General features: G+C 27.7%; 1 protein-coding gene and 1 long non-coding RNA gene across 7 annotated transcripts in view; one reads left to right on the top strand and one right to left on the bottom strand.

The window, feature by feature from the left end:
* LOC136091379 (uncharacterized) overlaps positions 1-7,832 on the top strand; it is a 29,894-nt gene extending 22,062 nt beyond the window's left edge. The window contains exons 4-8 of one of the 6 annotated variants that reach the window (XR_010643946.1): positions 4,854-4,986; positions 5,095-5,836; positions 6,014-6,194; positions 6,593-7,087; positions 7,196-7,832. This is a non-coding gene — a long non-coding RNA (uncharacterized LOC136091379). Of the gene's footprint in view, positions 1-4,853; positions 4,987-5,094; positions 5,837-6,013; positions 6,195-6,592 lie in introns of all 6 variants that reach the window. The other 5 variants (XR_010643943.1, XR_010643945.1, XR_010643942.1 and 2 more) reach the window with 5 other exon arrangements.
* The window catches only part of LOC136091378 (zinc finger MYM-type protein 5-like), a 17,886-nt gene extending 9,287 nt beyond the window's left edge, over positions 1-8,599 (bottom strand). Inside the window, exon 1 of the mRNA XM_065818857.1 lies at positions 8,246-8,599. The gene's annotated coding sequence lies outside the window, so the exon portion shown is untranslated. The remainder of the gene's footprint in view (positions 1-8,245) is intronic.
* Positions 8,600-17,930: the final 9,331 nt, after the last annotated feature.

Genomic DNA, 17,930 nt, shown 5'->3' with positions numbered 1-17,930 from the left:
ACGATTGGCTGAAAAAAATTGAGTTTTATCTGTATTGAAGTTCACCAGCCACTGTGAGCCCCATGCTGTAGCAGAAGTGAGATCCTTTTCAAGCTCAAACATCCCCTTCAAGCAATTAAAGAGTATTGTTTTCTTTTCACGACAAGAATAAATGGTAGTATCATCAGCAAACAATGCCACCTTAGATGTGAGAATATCTGGAAGATCGTTAATGTAAATTAAAAAGATTATAGGAGCAAGGATAGAACCTTGAGGAACCCCTGAAGTTACAGAATAAGAGGAAGAGTGCTGTCCATCGAGGACAACTTTTATACTACTATTGGAAAGGAAGGATTCAATAATCTTAAAGTTGTTGCCAGATACACCATAAGAAGAAAGCTTATGGAGAAGACCAGCATCCCAAACTTTATCAAAAGCTTTTGAAATGTCAAGAGTAATGGCCTTAACCTCTCCACATTTATCTAATGCACGATAGAACCTAACAGTTATTACTGTTAGCAAATCAGCTATAGAACGAGAAGATCGAAATCCATATTGATGGTCAGAAAGTAAGTTATTAGATTCAAGATGAGAAATTAAGTGTTTGTTAATTAAAGACTCAAAAACCTTGCTTATGATTGGAAGAAGACTAATGGGACGGTAGTTAGACGAATCAAATCTAGGTAGTTAGATCGCTCTCCATTTTTGAAGATAGGGATAACAGATGCCGCTTTCCAGCAGGCTGGAAAACAAGACTCTGATAAGCTCTTGTTGAGTAGTTTTGAGAGTATAGACAACAGCTCCAGAAAACACTTTTGCAAGACAATAACAGGTATGTTGTCCAGGCCACAAGCTGTAGAAAAGTCTAGGCAGGAAATCACTTTAGATACAGAAGCTGGAGTGATACAAATGTCAAGCAATGGATCAACCTGTTTTTAGGCAATATCAGGTAGAACACAACTAGTGGAATCCAGAGATGATATTGATGAAAAGTTTTTAGCAAACAATTTGGCTTTGTCTTTAGGTGAGGTGACAAAGTCTGAACCATACAAGAGAGGTGGAATTAAAGATTTCCCCCTTATTTTTGATACTATTAAAGGTTCTCCAGAAGTCATGAGAGCCTAATTTTTGAGATGAGATGCGAGTTTTGATGACCTGAGAATAGCGGATTTTGGCATTAGACAAACCTTTTTACAATGGTTTCTAGCAGTAATAAACAGACGCCTGTTTTCTGGAGAATTGTTTTGCCAGGCTTGGACAGGAAGGCGTGCGATTTCACGCGATAGTATGACCACACAAACAGTTTTTATTTTTAAATCATTTTGAAAGCTTGACCGCGGCTGTTAAAATGCTTTGTTTACATTTTAAAAATGCGCCAAAAAAAAAAAAGTATCTAAGCTATGAGGAAACTTAAAAGAAAACTTACATGATTATTTTATATTTAACTTATTATTTTATATTTAATATATATATACATATATATTAATATACCTATATAATATATTTGTTTTTTTAATTTATAAAGTTATGCATATTTTATGATTATAAACGCTTATAAACTAATTCTATAATTTATTCTATAAACGTCGTTCATAGAAAATGTAAACGTTTTTCGATGACGTATTTCTCACAAAAGAAACAATTTAGTTATTTTTTCTTTTGTTTTTACTACGAAGAATTGTTAAGAATCTTTTTTTTTTAAATGCGCGTATTTATTAAACAATCATTAGAAGTAAGTTGTTACTTTTTTTAAAAGAGTTTCGTATAATATTATAAAAACATTAGCAACGATAAAAGTTTAAAAGTTCCAAACGTAATTATAAACTTAATTTAGCGTTATAGTTTATTATTTATCTTAGTCAAGTATTTTTTCAGTTTTTTTTATTTTAGTTTCAGTTAAGTTTTTTTTATTTTTCATTATTTTCTTCTACGAAGATTTCTTTTCTTTTTTCAAAATAAATTTTGTTTAAGTTTATTTATTTAAGATAAAAGTTTCTTAAGTTAAGATAAAAGTTTCTTAAGTTAAGATAAAAGTTTTTTGGCGCATTTTTAAAATGAAAACAAACTAATGTAAATGTAAACAAAGTGTTAACAGCTGCGGTCAATTTTTCAAAATGATATAAAAACAACAAATATTTGCGTGGTCATATTCGCACTCCAAATTGCACGCCTTCCTGTCCAAGCCTGTTTTGCTGATAAATATGGAAGTAACTGTTTCGATTGGCGATCGCAGCAGCACAGTGTGAGGAAAACCATGGAGGAGAGTGAGGCTTGACCAGGAATTGTCGAGAGGGAACAAAGGATTCCATGCCAGCCTGAATCCAAGAAGTTATGTAAGATGCGCATTTGTCGACAGGAAGACAAAAGATTTTTACCCAAGGGTCATCACAAAGAAAATCATGGAAAGAATCCCAGTCAGCTTTACTGTAATTGTAAGAGGTACGATAATAGGGGGATTCAGGTGATGAAGAAGAATGAGATGTTAGTTTTAATGTGATCAAACTGTGATCAGAAGCACCTAAGGGTGAATGTGGAGAAACTGAGCACTGACTAGGACCAGAAACAAGACATAAGTCGAGTAGAGAAGGTAAATAATTCGGGTTGTCAGGAAAGCGAGTTGGAAAGTTGACTATTTGAGTAAGGGATTGTGAAAGGCAAAAGTTGTGGCCTTTAAAGCCTACAGAGTCACTGGTATTAGAGCCAAGCCTTACAGAGTGGTGAGCATTAAAGTCACCGACAACAACTATATTAGCTGATGGATAAAGAGAGAGGGCTTGGTTAATATGATCAGAAATAACATCAAAAAGAGTGCAGTCTTGGGATGAAGGAGAACGATATAGAACAAATAGAAATATAATAGAATGAAGTGGTGCTAAACGAAAGCACATGAAAGAATAGTCTGTGGATTCAAATCTAATTTCACGACAAATGGGTGAATTCTTACAAATGTAAATGTCCAGGCCAAGCATGTGACTATTGGAGTCTTTACGAATTAAAGGAAGATAACCATCAACACTAAGATCGCAAGATGAGACAGCTGAACTCAAATTAGTCTCACAAAGAGCAAGTAGGTCTGGTCAACTTTGCAAGAGATAAGACTCAACAGAAGAAAAGAAACTTCGAAGACCATGAATATTAGTGAACGATAGGTTTAGAGAACTTGGTGATGATGATGGTTTTTTGTGTTTCATAGTTTTTGGTACTTTATTCATTTTAAAATTAGATTGAAGAACTTGACTCAAAGCATAGATAGTACTCAGAACACTGTTTAATAGCCCAAGCAATTGCCTCATTTCTATTAATAAACCCTAAGCCGTAACAAAGGGCTCCAAATGTGGCCTCTGCAATGCACATCAAAAGTTCAAACAGGGACACCATCCATGTGCAACATAGCATTGTTAATACTTTAATCATTTTCAGCTGTTGATGGAATCGGCCTCTCTGAGAGCTACCACAGAGTTCGGGAAACCTGACTACCAGCCGGCCTCAGAACCATAAAACTGAGTTTTAGAGCTGTACCCTCATTAGGAGATAATAGAATGAGTTGCCTAGTCATAAAAACAGAGACACACGCAAAACCTATGCATTGAGTCAAGAAGATCTAGCATTCAACATCCTAAACTGGAAACAATGTATTAAAAATACATCTGCGCCAGCCTAATAGATGAAGAAGGGGTGCGAAGCTAGTCAATGGATAGAATCTGTTTACCCCTAAAGTCTTTGCCTAGGAGGCCTTCTACAAAACAGTAGCCGGATGCATTTAACATCTGCCCAAGATGAGTATTTTCATCGAGACACGATCTCTAGCCTTTACTCAACCAAGAGCCCCAAGGCAGGGGGTGTTTTAAGTCGGAGTTGGCATCTCCTAGCCTTTGCCTAAAAAGGCCTATCCTACAAGGCAGCAGGACATGAAGCAGATTGTACTGGGTTACATGTTACCAGTAGCAGGATAACCTGACCTGACAAATATATATATATATATATATATATATATATATATATATAGTATATGTAGATTTATATATATATATATATATATATATATATATATATATATATATATATATATATATACATATATATATAGTATATATAGTGTATATACATATATATATATATAGATAGGTTTAGAGAACTATATATATATATATATATATATATATATATATATATATATATATATATATATATATATATATATACATATATATATAGTATATATAGTGTATATACATATATATATATAGATAGGTTTAGAGAACTATATATATATATATATATATATATATATATATATATATATATATATATATATATATATATATATATATATATATATATATATATATATATATATATATATATATATATATATATATATATATATATATATATGTATATACATATATATATATGTTTGTTATAATTTAAAGTTTTTTTGTAAAACTTTCTAAAAACTTCAAAAATTCATTGAAGAATGATGTATTTTTTTATTTTTTTTAACTAAAAAATGTATTTTTTAAATAATTTTTTCATAGTTTTTAGATAACAAAATCTAAAATAACAACTGTTAGACAAAATGGTTATTATTTTTGAAATTTTCATGATTTTTTTTAATATCAAATATATATATATTTTTGACATATATTTTATATATAATTGACAGTGCCAGTTTAGAATATATAGAACACATTTAGAGGTTAGAGAACGCTTTTTTTAAATATACAAAGAAGTTTTTTTTAATCATTCTTCTATATATCTATAAATAACGAGATTACTCTAAACTCTTGTTAATAATAAAGCTAAATTTAAATATATATGTAATAATTTTTTTTCTTCACTTATTCACAATTGATAATTTTTTCGCAATTTAGGCATGTAATGATTTCAAAGCAATAAACTCACTAAGAACTAAAAAAATTCAAAACTTGATGAAACTAGTGTGTTTGGATGTACTTGTAGACATGAAATACCATGAAAGTTTTTAAATCTTAAGGCTGGTGAAAGGTTTTGATTAAATTAGTTTTCTGTTTTATATTTTAAAAAATGCTAATAAGATTTGCTGATACAATCTCACAAATAAATTTGTGGAACAATTAAAAGTTTTATTTTTAGTTTAGCTAATGCAGTTTGTTTTGATAAACCAAATAGTTGGTGAAGTTAGAGATGATGTTAAGATTGTGGTTATGTATGACATTGCAAGTGTCTTTTTTAAACATCTTAAAGTAAAATTTTTAGTAATTGTATTTTAAAATTAAATTCTTTAAAATTTGCTTACTATGATAATAATTAATATGATTTGTATTATATTTATATAATAATAATTATAGGAGTGTGGAAATCTAAAAAGTGAGAAAGGTTTTGATTTCTTTTACTAAAAACTTAGTTTCTACTCGCAGGGGCCTTGCTTGTCAAGGTTTGTGTTTCGGAGTTAAAGAGTTGAGAGAAGGTTAAACCGCGGTTAACAACAACTTTAAAAAAAAAAAAAGTGTATCCTCCTTGACTATAGTGGCCCCCTCGGCCTTAGGGAGGTGAATGTATAAAATTTTTTTTTTTTAAAATTAATAATTAGTATGATTTGCATTAATGTAACATGTAGAAGATTGCATAGGCAACGTGTAAAATAATGTATATAAGTAATAGGTAACATTCTATTTATAAGTAGTGTGTAACATAACATTGATTACATAAGTAACATTGTTACAAATACAATTTGTATAATTTTTCCTGTTGTAGTTGTTCTTTTAGTTATAGAAAAGAGAAAGTAGTATCCTTGACAAAAACATTTCATTTTGGATTCCTTCTTTTAATGTGTATGGTCATAGAACAGCTTGCCAGTTATTTTATCAGCTATCAGGTATTTGATGGTAAACAATATGTAATAATATAATTTATGTTGAATAATATTATCTGCCATCAATAATGGCTGATAGTAAATTTTTTATTCTGGAAATACATTTACTATATTTGGAAAGTTATGTACTAAGTGTAAATGTAATATGCCACTACTTTTAATGTTATTTTCTATATTTAGTTACAATATTCACCTAAATCAACTGTTGGTGTTGGTATTTCAGATAGTGAGGTTATGGAACGTCTTTGGTCTGCCTTTAGACGATTTTGAAAAATAACTAAAGAGCAAACTCCTAGTCATAGAGCTGATACAATATCACTTGGTTTACTTCATTATGCACAATACTCAATTGATGCATTAGGTGATTTTTCAATTCATCTTAGAAGTATCATCATCATTATCTGATAATGACAATGATACCTAAGACAACATAAAATATATTGTAAGACAAGTTTGTTCAGAAGAAATTATTGCTCATTCAAAACATTAAATTAAAAAGAGACTGTTACCTGAAATATTACAGTAAAATTTGCTATTAAAGAATGTTAATAAGGAAATAAACTTTTATAAAGCGCAAATTAACAAGGAACAATGTATTGTGATGCATTTATCTTTGATTTTCATAACTTATGTCAAAATTATATTTTAAAATTTGAATCTGACATTAGCCTATTAAAAAGTTTAATTTAAATTTAATTGATTTAATTTATTGTTATTATCAATTGTCAATTTTGCTATTTTTTGCATTTTTTGTTTTAGGTAGTAGACTATGTACTCAGTTTGATATACAAGTTCAAGACTAATCTTGAGCTTAATAAAACTCTAAAATCTATTAATGGTTTGTAATATATATAAAATACATTTTTTTAAACAGTTAAACCATATTTATAGTTTTATAATTTTATTATAAATTATATAATGGATAGCAATCTAGAAATGCCTACAGAACTAAATCGGTAATATTTTCGAAACTTCATTTCTTAATTTCACTAATTCTTAATTGCATTTCGAAATTTCATTAATTCTTTACAATTTCAGAGTTATTATAAGATATATTTTATAATATTAGGCTTGAAAAATAATTAAGTATCAAGGAAAAGAAACTGAAAATCAGTGTTCGTTGGGATCCAACTACAGTTATTTTTAAGGACACCATGACAACTGTGTATGAAAGAAAAAGAAATGACATGCTGAGAATTCAATCTTTTGCATTTCAAAAGTTGTTTCTCAGTAATTTAAAAAAAAAATATGCAGGTAAGTACAAAAGTGTATATGTAATAAAATTTCCAATTTTGGGTTAAATTTTTTTTTTAATTTAGATTTGAAATTTATTTAATTGAAACTTTTCGTTTATATGGTCAGAAGATAGCTATTAAGCTCACTAAACAGTTGAACAAAAATAATAAAATTTTACAAGAATCCATCAAAACGTACAACGCCATAAGTTTAATTTACCCCAGTATTTTTTTAAAAAACATCATAGTTTGGGATGAAGTTTGTAATTTGGAGAGTGTTTTTTGGAAAAATTGGAAAAAAAGTTACCGATTTTTTGATTCCGATAGCCATTAAACGAAAATGCGTTGAGCTCTATCAGTTGAACAATAGATCGGTTGAAGAAATTGCAATGGTTAAGAACGAAATGAAAAATATCTTGAATTTTTATAAAACTAAAAATAATAAACTCAAGCAGGCCGTATTATTGCTTGAAAATAGTTTTGAAGATGACGGCTTGAAAGCACTGATGTTGAAAGAAATGAATTCTTTGGATGGCAAACTTTATAGTTTGTCTGAAGGTTTCTCCTCATATCTAGATTTAGAAACTATAATTGAAACGAGTATTTTGTTGTTGGATGAGAATGGCTTGAGTACTGACTCAGATGACAGTGATGTAGACTTTTATATAGATTTGTAATAAGTTTTAACTTTTTTTATTATAAAACCATTATTCATATACTTGATAATCTGTAAGGTTATTCTGCCACATTTCTATAATAATGCGAAGTAGTAGTGAAGTTCGTAAAAATATCATTAAATTACATTTGATTTACAAACTTGAGTGTAAACCAAGGGGAGATGTTTAATTATTTGTATAAACAGCTAAAAATAATATTGAAATGTCGCGTTTATAACTCTTAGTTAATAACTCCAATAATAATACATTCATAAATGTTAAATTTTTTAAGTTAAAACCGAACTGTTGCTTATACGTTTCCGGATGTATGAATCAAATTTCCGGGGAAGGACCTACATGGCTGGAATTAGGTTTTTCTACCAAGTGCAGTAAAGTCACAAATAGAATCAATTAAAGTGAATCATTATAATCTCGAAGCTAAAGTAACCTTTTTCTCGAAGGTATTAATAACTTAAAAAAACATCATTATTTACAAGTAATAAATATTTAATATTTCATACCTTGAAATGTTTTTTATTCTAGAGTGCTATTAAAAACGATGAATATTTGTTTCGATATTGTTAGTTGCGATACTGTTCACAGCCTCCAAATAATTTGATGTTATTTTATTGGCTGCGTTCATTTTTCTCACTCAAAAAAGATGAATTCATAAACATAATACAGAAAAAAATAAAAACCATCAAATATAAAATGTGACTGGAGTTTGGTCACTGACCTTAAATTGGTCACTTTACCCTACACAAAATAAATGTAAATGAAGAAAAACTACTAAAAAAAAGGTACTTATCAGTCGTAATTTTTTTAGACATCAGCTTTATTTTGATGTTTTCAAAGTGTCAGCAAAGTCAGCATGTCAATAATTTGAGAACATAATTCTTTTGTTTGCCTTTGATAAAAAAATTGTTTTTTATTGTTTTTAAAAATTCTACCTTAATAAACTTGTTACACAGAAAATTAAAGAATTATTTGTTTTACATAAAAGTTTTTAAAATTTACAAATCAGTTCTTATAAAATATTTCTTAAAACTTAATACATACTGTATTATTTTATGAATTACTTTAGACTAAAAAACATATATATATATATATATATATATATATATATATATATATATTTGAAAATATATATATCTATTTGAAAAATTAAAAAAGCATTCAAAAAAAAACTATTATTGCAATTTATTAGAAAACTATAGCGGTAACACAAAAAAAACATGGGGCGTAATTAAAGAGGTAACAGGGAAAAAAAAAGATGCCACAAAAGTATTCCCGCAATACTTAAAAACAGATGAGAATGATACAGTAGCCAATAAGGCAATAGATATTGCAGAGAAATTTAATAATTATTTCATAAAAATTGGGGAAAAACTAGCTAATAAAATAACTCCTGGAAAAAAATGTTATAAATCGTATTTAGAAAAAAAAACGTCAGTTATGAACGAGCTTGATATAATTCCGGATGAGCTTAAAAAAGCATTTAATACCTTACAACAAAACAAAAGTCCAGGTCTAGATGACATTAGCGTGAACGTTGTAAAAAATGTCTACGATATTATTGAATATCCCCTTCTGCATATCTGTAATCTGTCTTTAAAAAATGGGGTATTCCCTGATCAGCTAAAGCTAGCAAAAGTTGTTCCTATATTTAAAAGCGGAGATGATTCTATAGCTTCTAACTACAGGCCTATTTCTATTTTATCATGCATTTCAAAAATATTAGAGCGCATAATGCACAATAGGCTTTACAACTACCTGTTAAACCACCACCTGCTTAATAATAACCAATATGGTTTTCAAAAACACCATTCAACAGAACACGCTATAGCCAAACTTGTCAACGAAATTTTAAATGGGTTTGACAACAATAAATACACTCTTGGGGTTTTTCTCGATCTTTCAAAAGCGTTTGACACAGTTGACCATGAGATTCTTCTTTATAAACTGTATAATTATGGAATAAGAAATAACAATTTAAAATGGTTTCGCTCTTACCTTAATAATCGGAAACAAGCTTTATCATATGACAACACTGTAACACGACTTAACATTACTTGTGGGGTCCCACAAGGATCAATTCTTGGTCCATTGTTATTCCTCGTTTACATTAACGATATCTACTTATCTTCTAACATACTTAACTTTGTCCTTTTTGCTGATGATACGCAAGTATTCTTTAGCCACACAAACATTAGCCTATTATTTAACACTGTTAATCAAGAACTTGAGAACCTGAACGAATGGTTTAAGGCTAACAAACTCTCTTTAAATGTCGAAAAAAGTAAATATATTCTTTTTACAAAATTATCAAAATCTGAAACCCTCCCCTTAAAACTACCTGATTTACTAATTGATAAAACAAAACTTAAACGAGAATACTCAATCAAGTTTTTAGGCGTAATTCTTAATGAACATATTAGCTGGAGTAATCATATCAAAGTAATAGAAAATAAAATATCTAAAATTATTGGTATTATGTATAAAACAAAACATCTCCTGAACGCAAATTGTTTAAAAAATATTTATTTTGCATTTATTCATAGCTACATCAGCTACTGCAACGTTATCTGGGCAAGTACTTATCCTTCAAAGTTAAATACAATCTACAAAATACAAAAACGAGCAAGTCGCTTGATATTAAATGCAAATAAATACGCTAGTGCCAGACCACTACTAAGAGAAATTGGAGTGCCTAATGTCTATGAAATAAATATTCTTAATATACTTATTTTTATGTTCAAGTTTAAAAATGGTATGCTACCAAGCATTTTCCAAACTTACTTTTTTTCTTTAAACCACAAATACGAAACTAAATACTCAATAAATAACTTTTTTATACCTAAAACATTATTAAAACAAGCTGATTTTTCGATATCTTGCCGAGGGCCGCGGTTATGGAACTTGGTTTTAACGAGTAATATAAAAACTTTAACCTCAACTCAACAATTTAAACGTGCAACAAAACAACACTTATTTGATTTTGATACAAAGCAATTACTATCTTTTTATTAAAAATTTTGATAAAGTTATTTAATTAATATCTAATAAATTGACGCAACATGTTAATTATATTGTATGGTACTTAAAACATGTTTGATATTATTCTATATTATAATAATAACGCAATTTGTAAATGCAATATTTATTATAACTTACGCCATTTGTAGATGGAATATAAAACAGAATTTATTTGGTTTTGTATGTATATATGAACGGACTTATATTTGCATGTATGTGTGTGTGTGTGTGTGTGTGTGTGTGTGCGTGTATAATAAAAATAAAAGTAGAATAAAATAGAGAATTAAAAATAATAATAATTTTAAAAAATAATTAAAATTTTTTTTTTTCCTTCTTCTTTTTTTTCTACAAATAGTAAATTGATTGTTAAATCAGTTTTCTCTTTAGTTTCTACTTTCCTTTTTCATTTTTATCGGCTGAATTTTTTAGTTATATTAACGGGGCTGGATGATAAGACCATGTCTTCTGCCGGCTCCGGTCGAAACTTTAATGTTATATTTTTATGTTGTAAAAACATTGTAAAAGCTTATTTCTTTTTAATGACGAAATAAATAAATAAATAAAAACTTATTGCCATATATATATATATATATATATATATATATATATATATATATATATATATATATATATATATATATATATATATATATATATATATATATAAAGCGTTATATTTATAGTTATATATCTTAAGTTAAGGTGGTACATTACTGAAATCATCATGATTTCGGCCTGAAATTTTAAGGGTATACTCACTATACCACATTAATTCGGTTAACAGATAAGATTTTTAATATTCTTCTTTAATTTTTTTTTAATAAGAAATTGGTTCACTTGTTTAGTCAAATCTTATCTTAAAAAGTCTAAAACTTATCTACTTTTTATTCATACATAGCTATCTAATGTATGCCAATATAGCATGGGGCAAGACCCACAAATCTAAACTAGAACCACATTACTTACTTCAAAAACACCCTTCAAGACTTGTATACAACAAAAACAAATTTACTCATGCTCAACCCTTACTGGAACAAATGAACGCACTAAATATATTTCAAATAAATATTTTTCAAAATATACTTTTCATGTTTAAATATAAACTAAGTCTGGTTCCAGAACATTTTACAACACACTTTTTAAAAACAATATAAATAAATACAAGAGCAATAGGCAACTTTAAGATACCTTTTGAAACAACAAGACTATCAAAATTCTCAATTACATATCGTGGTCCCTATTTATTTAACAAATTATTTTCCAGATACGAACCACTATTAAACTTACACTCTCGTAAATAAAGCTAAAACTACATTAATCAAATTAAACAACTATAAGGAATTTTTTTAAATTTGAATAAAAAATAAATAAATGCAACTAACTTTTAATACATATCGATTAAAAAAATAATACTAATAATAAGGTATATATGTAACACATACATATATACCACGTATGCAACTGATTTTTTATGTGTATTACACGTCTCTGAAAAAGGTACTCGATGACAAGACTGACTTAAGTCTTCTGCGAGCTTCCTATAACTTCAAATAAGTAATTCCTTTTATCAATCTTACACAAATTTCGTTTTTATCATATTTATACACTAACATTATTTTGAAATGTGGTAAATAAACTTATTGTGAAGCATCTAATTAATCCTCCGAAAAATCAGCAGATTTATTTTTATTTTAATTGGAATAATATAGAGAAATATTCATTGGATTATTTTTACGTCCTCGTTATTATACTGTTGTAATTGATATTTATTTTAATCATGTCTCAGAGTTGTACACAACTATATTTTTATTTTCTTCGTATATTTTCGAACTTTATATTTATGATTTATATTTGTATATCTTTACCGCCAATTTTGATTGGTTACTTGTAAATACTTAGCATATTTCTTAGATTCCTTTCCCGCTATTCCACGAGGAGTTTTGAATAACCGAGAGTTTACTGTACTTTAAAACTGGATAAAAATACACACAGATTAAATTATAACTTAATTATGTGTGTGCGTTTTTTTAAGGATTTAATTGTCTTTTTATATCAGGCTTTTCTGACGGAAATAGTGTAGCTATATTATCTAAGCGACCTTTTCAATTACTTTTTTGTTCTTTTCTCATAAGAGCAAGATCCCATAACTAGTCCATATTCTAATATTATTATTTTTGTAATAATACTTTAGACGCTTTTCGTACCCCTCTTGGTGTGTATGACACGAAATGTGTTATACTCGGTGCCGTTTTTAGGCCCGGGCTGCAGCCCCAAGTCCTTAAAAAATAGGCCCTCTGGAAAGATCCATATGTAACAAGTTGGTTAAAAAAAAACAAAGTTTTAACAGATGAAAGGAATATCATTTTTAAAACTTTAAATTGTTTATTACAAGTAAGACACCCTACAGGCATTATCGGCATACACGTAATTATTATGTTAGGCTGATAGCATTAAACTTAATACTCTTCAAACAATCAAGTTTATCATTTATAGATATATATTCTGTGTAACATTTTAACAATTTTTCCGATTTAATAAATTCAAAATTTCATAAATAAGAAGCATAATCTATACTATATATATATACACACACACACACATACATATATATATATATATATATATATATATATATGTGTGTGTGTGTGTGTGTGTGTAACAGTAGTATATATAGTATATATAACATGTATATACAACGCAGTAACATATATATATATAGTATATATGTTACTGCGGGTAACAGTAACATATATACTATATATATATATATATATATATATATATATGTATATATATATATATATATATATATATATATATATATATATATATATATATATATATATATATATATATATATATATATATATAGTATATATGTTACTGTTACCCGCAGTACCAGGAATTAGCTAAATGCTAATGTTTATAATATAATTTAATATTGCAACTCTGAGTTTTATGTGTTATCATAATCATCAGGCAAGTGGTAAAAATTTAATTTTGCTACGATTTGTTTAGTGGACGTTACGGTTTATATTTGTATTTTAGATCGTTACGGGACGGAAATTGATTAGTAGTTAGGTTAATAATATTATTAATTTGTTTTTAGTTGGCTAATAATTGTGAAATAGTTATATGATTAAAGTTGTTTAAAATATTTTTTATGTGTTAATGTATATTAAAAAATAATAAAATAAAAATAATAAAATAAGAATTAAAATTGATATAAAAATATACATAAAATTATGAAATATATTACAAAAGCTGTGTATTAGGGTGGAGTGATTTTGGAATCAGAACTATAGTAACCCTGGAGTAAATAGATTATCAAAAAATAATAATAAAATGTATAACATGTTCTTGCTAATAATGCCTGGAAAATGGCTGGTTCACAAAAATGTACATTTACTTAGACTTAATCTATTTTCGAGGAAAACCGCCATTTTTTGATTTTTTTTCAAAGTGGGCATGCGCATTGCGCATTGTTTTGTTGTTTTTAGATTTTTAAATTACAATTTATTAATAGCAAAACAATTTATAGAAAAAATGCCTAAGAGCAAATCCAGGAAAACTCGTTTGGAAAATAGTTTAAAATACGGAGGCCTCCCATCAGAAATACCTTCAGCTGATCTTCCAACATTTCGTCAAGTAATTCAGTTTTTTTATTTTACTGAAAGCAATAACCAAAATATTTCCAAACAGAATCTACTAGAAGAGGTTGACAATTCTCTTAGTACTTTGTGGAATAAAGTAAACCCACGTCTACCTCTTCTTCAGAGAAATTCAATCTTAAGAAAATTAAGAAATCTTTTTGAAAGAGTAAAATCTATAAACCGAGGACGTTTATTATATAGATATGATTTTAGATAAACTCTTTGAAATATCATCATGTACTTGTGAATTAGCGACTGTTTTATGTAATGACAGGGATGTTAAGTGTAGCATCATCACTTGCCAAGTAGAGCACATCTTGTGTCTTTGTAAAACTAGAAAGGTATTTGATTAAATTTTTTATATATTATTGTATATATTAGAATATTTGTTGTTTTAATCAGATTAAGGGACCTTAAATATAATTTTTTTAAATAATCAACTACTTCAGTTTAATTGAAGTGAAATCAAAGTATAATAAAAAATTCTTAGTACAATAATTGCAGATTAATAATCTGCAATTATTGTACTAAGAATTTTTTATTATACTTTGATTTCACTTCAATTAAACTGAAGTAGTTGATTATTTAAAAAAATTATATTTAAGGTCCCTTCTGAAGACATGGCATATATTTGTGACCAGAGAAACAAGATTGGTCCAAAAGGTATTTATCAGCTAGGAAAGGCTAATTTAAAATCTGGTAAATTTACTCCGGAAAGGTTAGTTATAATAACCTACAAATGAGTACTCAATGTTCTTAAAGAACAGAGCAATAGTAAATTAGTAAAAACACTTATTTAATTTTTTTCTTAAATAAATTGTGTCACCATCTGTAAGTTTATCAGGAAGGTTCCTGACTATAATAATAGAATGTAAGAAAAAAATTAAATGCGTATATATATATATATATATATATATATATATATATATATATATATATATATATATATATATATATATATATATATATATATATATATATATATATATATATATATATATATATTGCAAACAGCACACTGGGGCAACGCTAAAACAGCTTTGTTTCAACGATTTCAACATTGTTTAAATGTTGGCCCCACAAAGTGTGCTGCTTGAGATATATGGTTGTTTTTTTTATATTTTAAATACTAAGTATTTTTACAGGTAAATGATTCTGAGGAAAAATATAATCCATTAAAAAGTTCTCAATATAATTTAATTAAACTTGATAGATTTGCAATGGAGGCTGTCGGGTATATAAAATTTTCATACATATTGAGTTTAGATGAGAATTTCTTAAATACACTATATTAAAAGTATAAAAAAAAAATCATAAGTTCATTGTTCATCCCCAGTAGGAGAGGAGAGGGTGAATATAGAATGTTAAGGGATCACATATAGATAATATAATTTGCTTTTTCAGTTTTGTTTATTTATTTCATAGTTTCTTATTTGTAGGTATGATGTCTCATCTCGTGCTGCAGCTGCACTAGCGAATGCTCTACTTCTAGATTATGGAATCATTAAACATGGAGATTTGAATCAAGTTGTAGATCGAAGCAAAATTGAGAGGTAAAAACTATTTCATTATATAAGTTAGACACATATAAATATATCTCTTTATTTATTAGTTTATATAAATGCTTATTTACAAACCATTTAATATGATATTTTGCTAAATATAATACTTCGAGTTGTTTTATAGAGAGAAGAAGAAAATAATGTCAAGATATGGTGAAAATTAGAAAGAAAAATACACCTTATCAGATGTACTTTGCATCACAATGAACTTCCATTTTGAAAAGTATTCAAAATAGTTGATGGCAGTTTGAAGTGTCCAAATAAATTTTCAGGACCTATTGGAAAGCAAGTTTCTTTAGATTTCCATCTTAACCCACAAGTGAAGTTTACCAAAATTGATACTCCAGTGGAGATACTAAATATTCCCATTGAAGTAATTAATGATTTAAGTCACGATCAAAGACTATTATTTGAATATTGTCTTGGAATTTCTAAAGGATTTGTTAATCCCATATTTTTTAGAAGAAAAATTGGTCCACTAAACAACGCAAGATGGTTGACTTTAACAATTCGAATCATGGCTTTGTATACTCGTACTGAAGCACCAAGTCTTGAGCATGTAAGGCTTGTGAATTTTATTGTACAAGTGTATGCATACATTTGGTTTCTTATCAAAAGGTCTTCTAAATTTATGGATTCTCTGAGTATATTTTTTAAAATGACAGAACAGATAAGAAAGCAAGATGAGGAAATACAGAATATTTGTTTTAAAAATCTAAAAAAAAATTCATATTGTCTATTGCCTGAGAACTTTTTATATTGTATGCTTAGAGATGAAGATTCTAACATAAGGGAACAGGCGTTACTAGTCATTAAAAAACTCAGGACAAGTAAAGATAAAGAATGCCATGTTACAAATATTGCTAATGCTGACATAAACTTTCAAGCAACTTCTTGGACAGAATTAATTGACTTTAAGAAAAGCAGTGAACCGGCATCAACAATATAGTTAAAGGATGACCAAATCGATGCACTAATTGCAACTAAAGTTCCGAACTTACTTGAATTTCCTTCTCATGCGTAGAGCATAGAACGCGATGTCAAATTAGTTACAGAGGCTAGTCACCAAGTATATGGCAGAGAAGCTCGTCATAAATATATTTTGACCAAACTGAAATCCAGGGAAATTCGACCACATTTTGAAACTAAAAACGGCTTTGTGGTTTTTTAATAAATAATTTTGTTATGCATTTGATGTTAATAAAACATCTTTATATGAATGTACTTGCTTTTACTTTTTTGATTGCGAGGAATATAAAAGTGTGTTTAGGATTTAGGACCAATGCAGTAGGGTAGTGGTAAAGTGTTCGACTCACATTTGCAAGATATTTATTTTAGAAATATTTCGCATATGCTCGTCCCTTTGGCAATTGAAATTTTATATTCATGAATTTAAGTGTTTATAATATATATAAAGTGTTTATAATGTAAAGAACAATTAAAAAAACAACTTAAAAACATGTTTGGATTTTGGTGATGGTATCCATGACTATTTTTATTACCACTAATTGTACTTTAAAAAACTAAAAATAACTTACATAAGTAAACTTTGTATATACAGTTAAGTAATTTTAAGTTTGCTGTTTAAAACTTGATTGCATTTTATATTAATAGATATGCGTTAAAATGAGGTATAAAAACTTGCTAAAAATAAATTAAATGTTTTAATGAGTATATTGCTTATATACCATTATATTAAATAAAATTTTTATAATTTATTTAACCATTTCATTATGAATAAATTTATTTGAAAAAATAAACTTTTGAATGGTTATGCTATTTTTATTAATTGATTTCATAAATTGAAGAAAAACGTGAAAATTAAGAAAAATTGCGTTTTTTCGCATTTTTCAAAGTCGATTAAGCTTGCCATTTTTTATTTTGGATAGCTGAAACTTTTCATGAGCTCATATTTTACCCCATTGAACTTACTCCCGGGTTACTAAAGTTGAATT

Source organism: Hydra vulgaris, chromosome 15, assembly GCF_038396675.1.
Source record: "Hydra vulgaris chromosome 15, alternate assembly HydraT2T_AEP".
In the NCBI taxonomy this organism is placed as follows: Eukaryota; Metazoa; Cnidaria; class Hydrozoa; order Anthoathecata; family Hydridae; genus Hydra; species Hydra vulgaris.
Note: the sequence above shows the minus strand (reverse complement) of the source record. Positions and strands in the feature narration are given on the sequence as shown.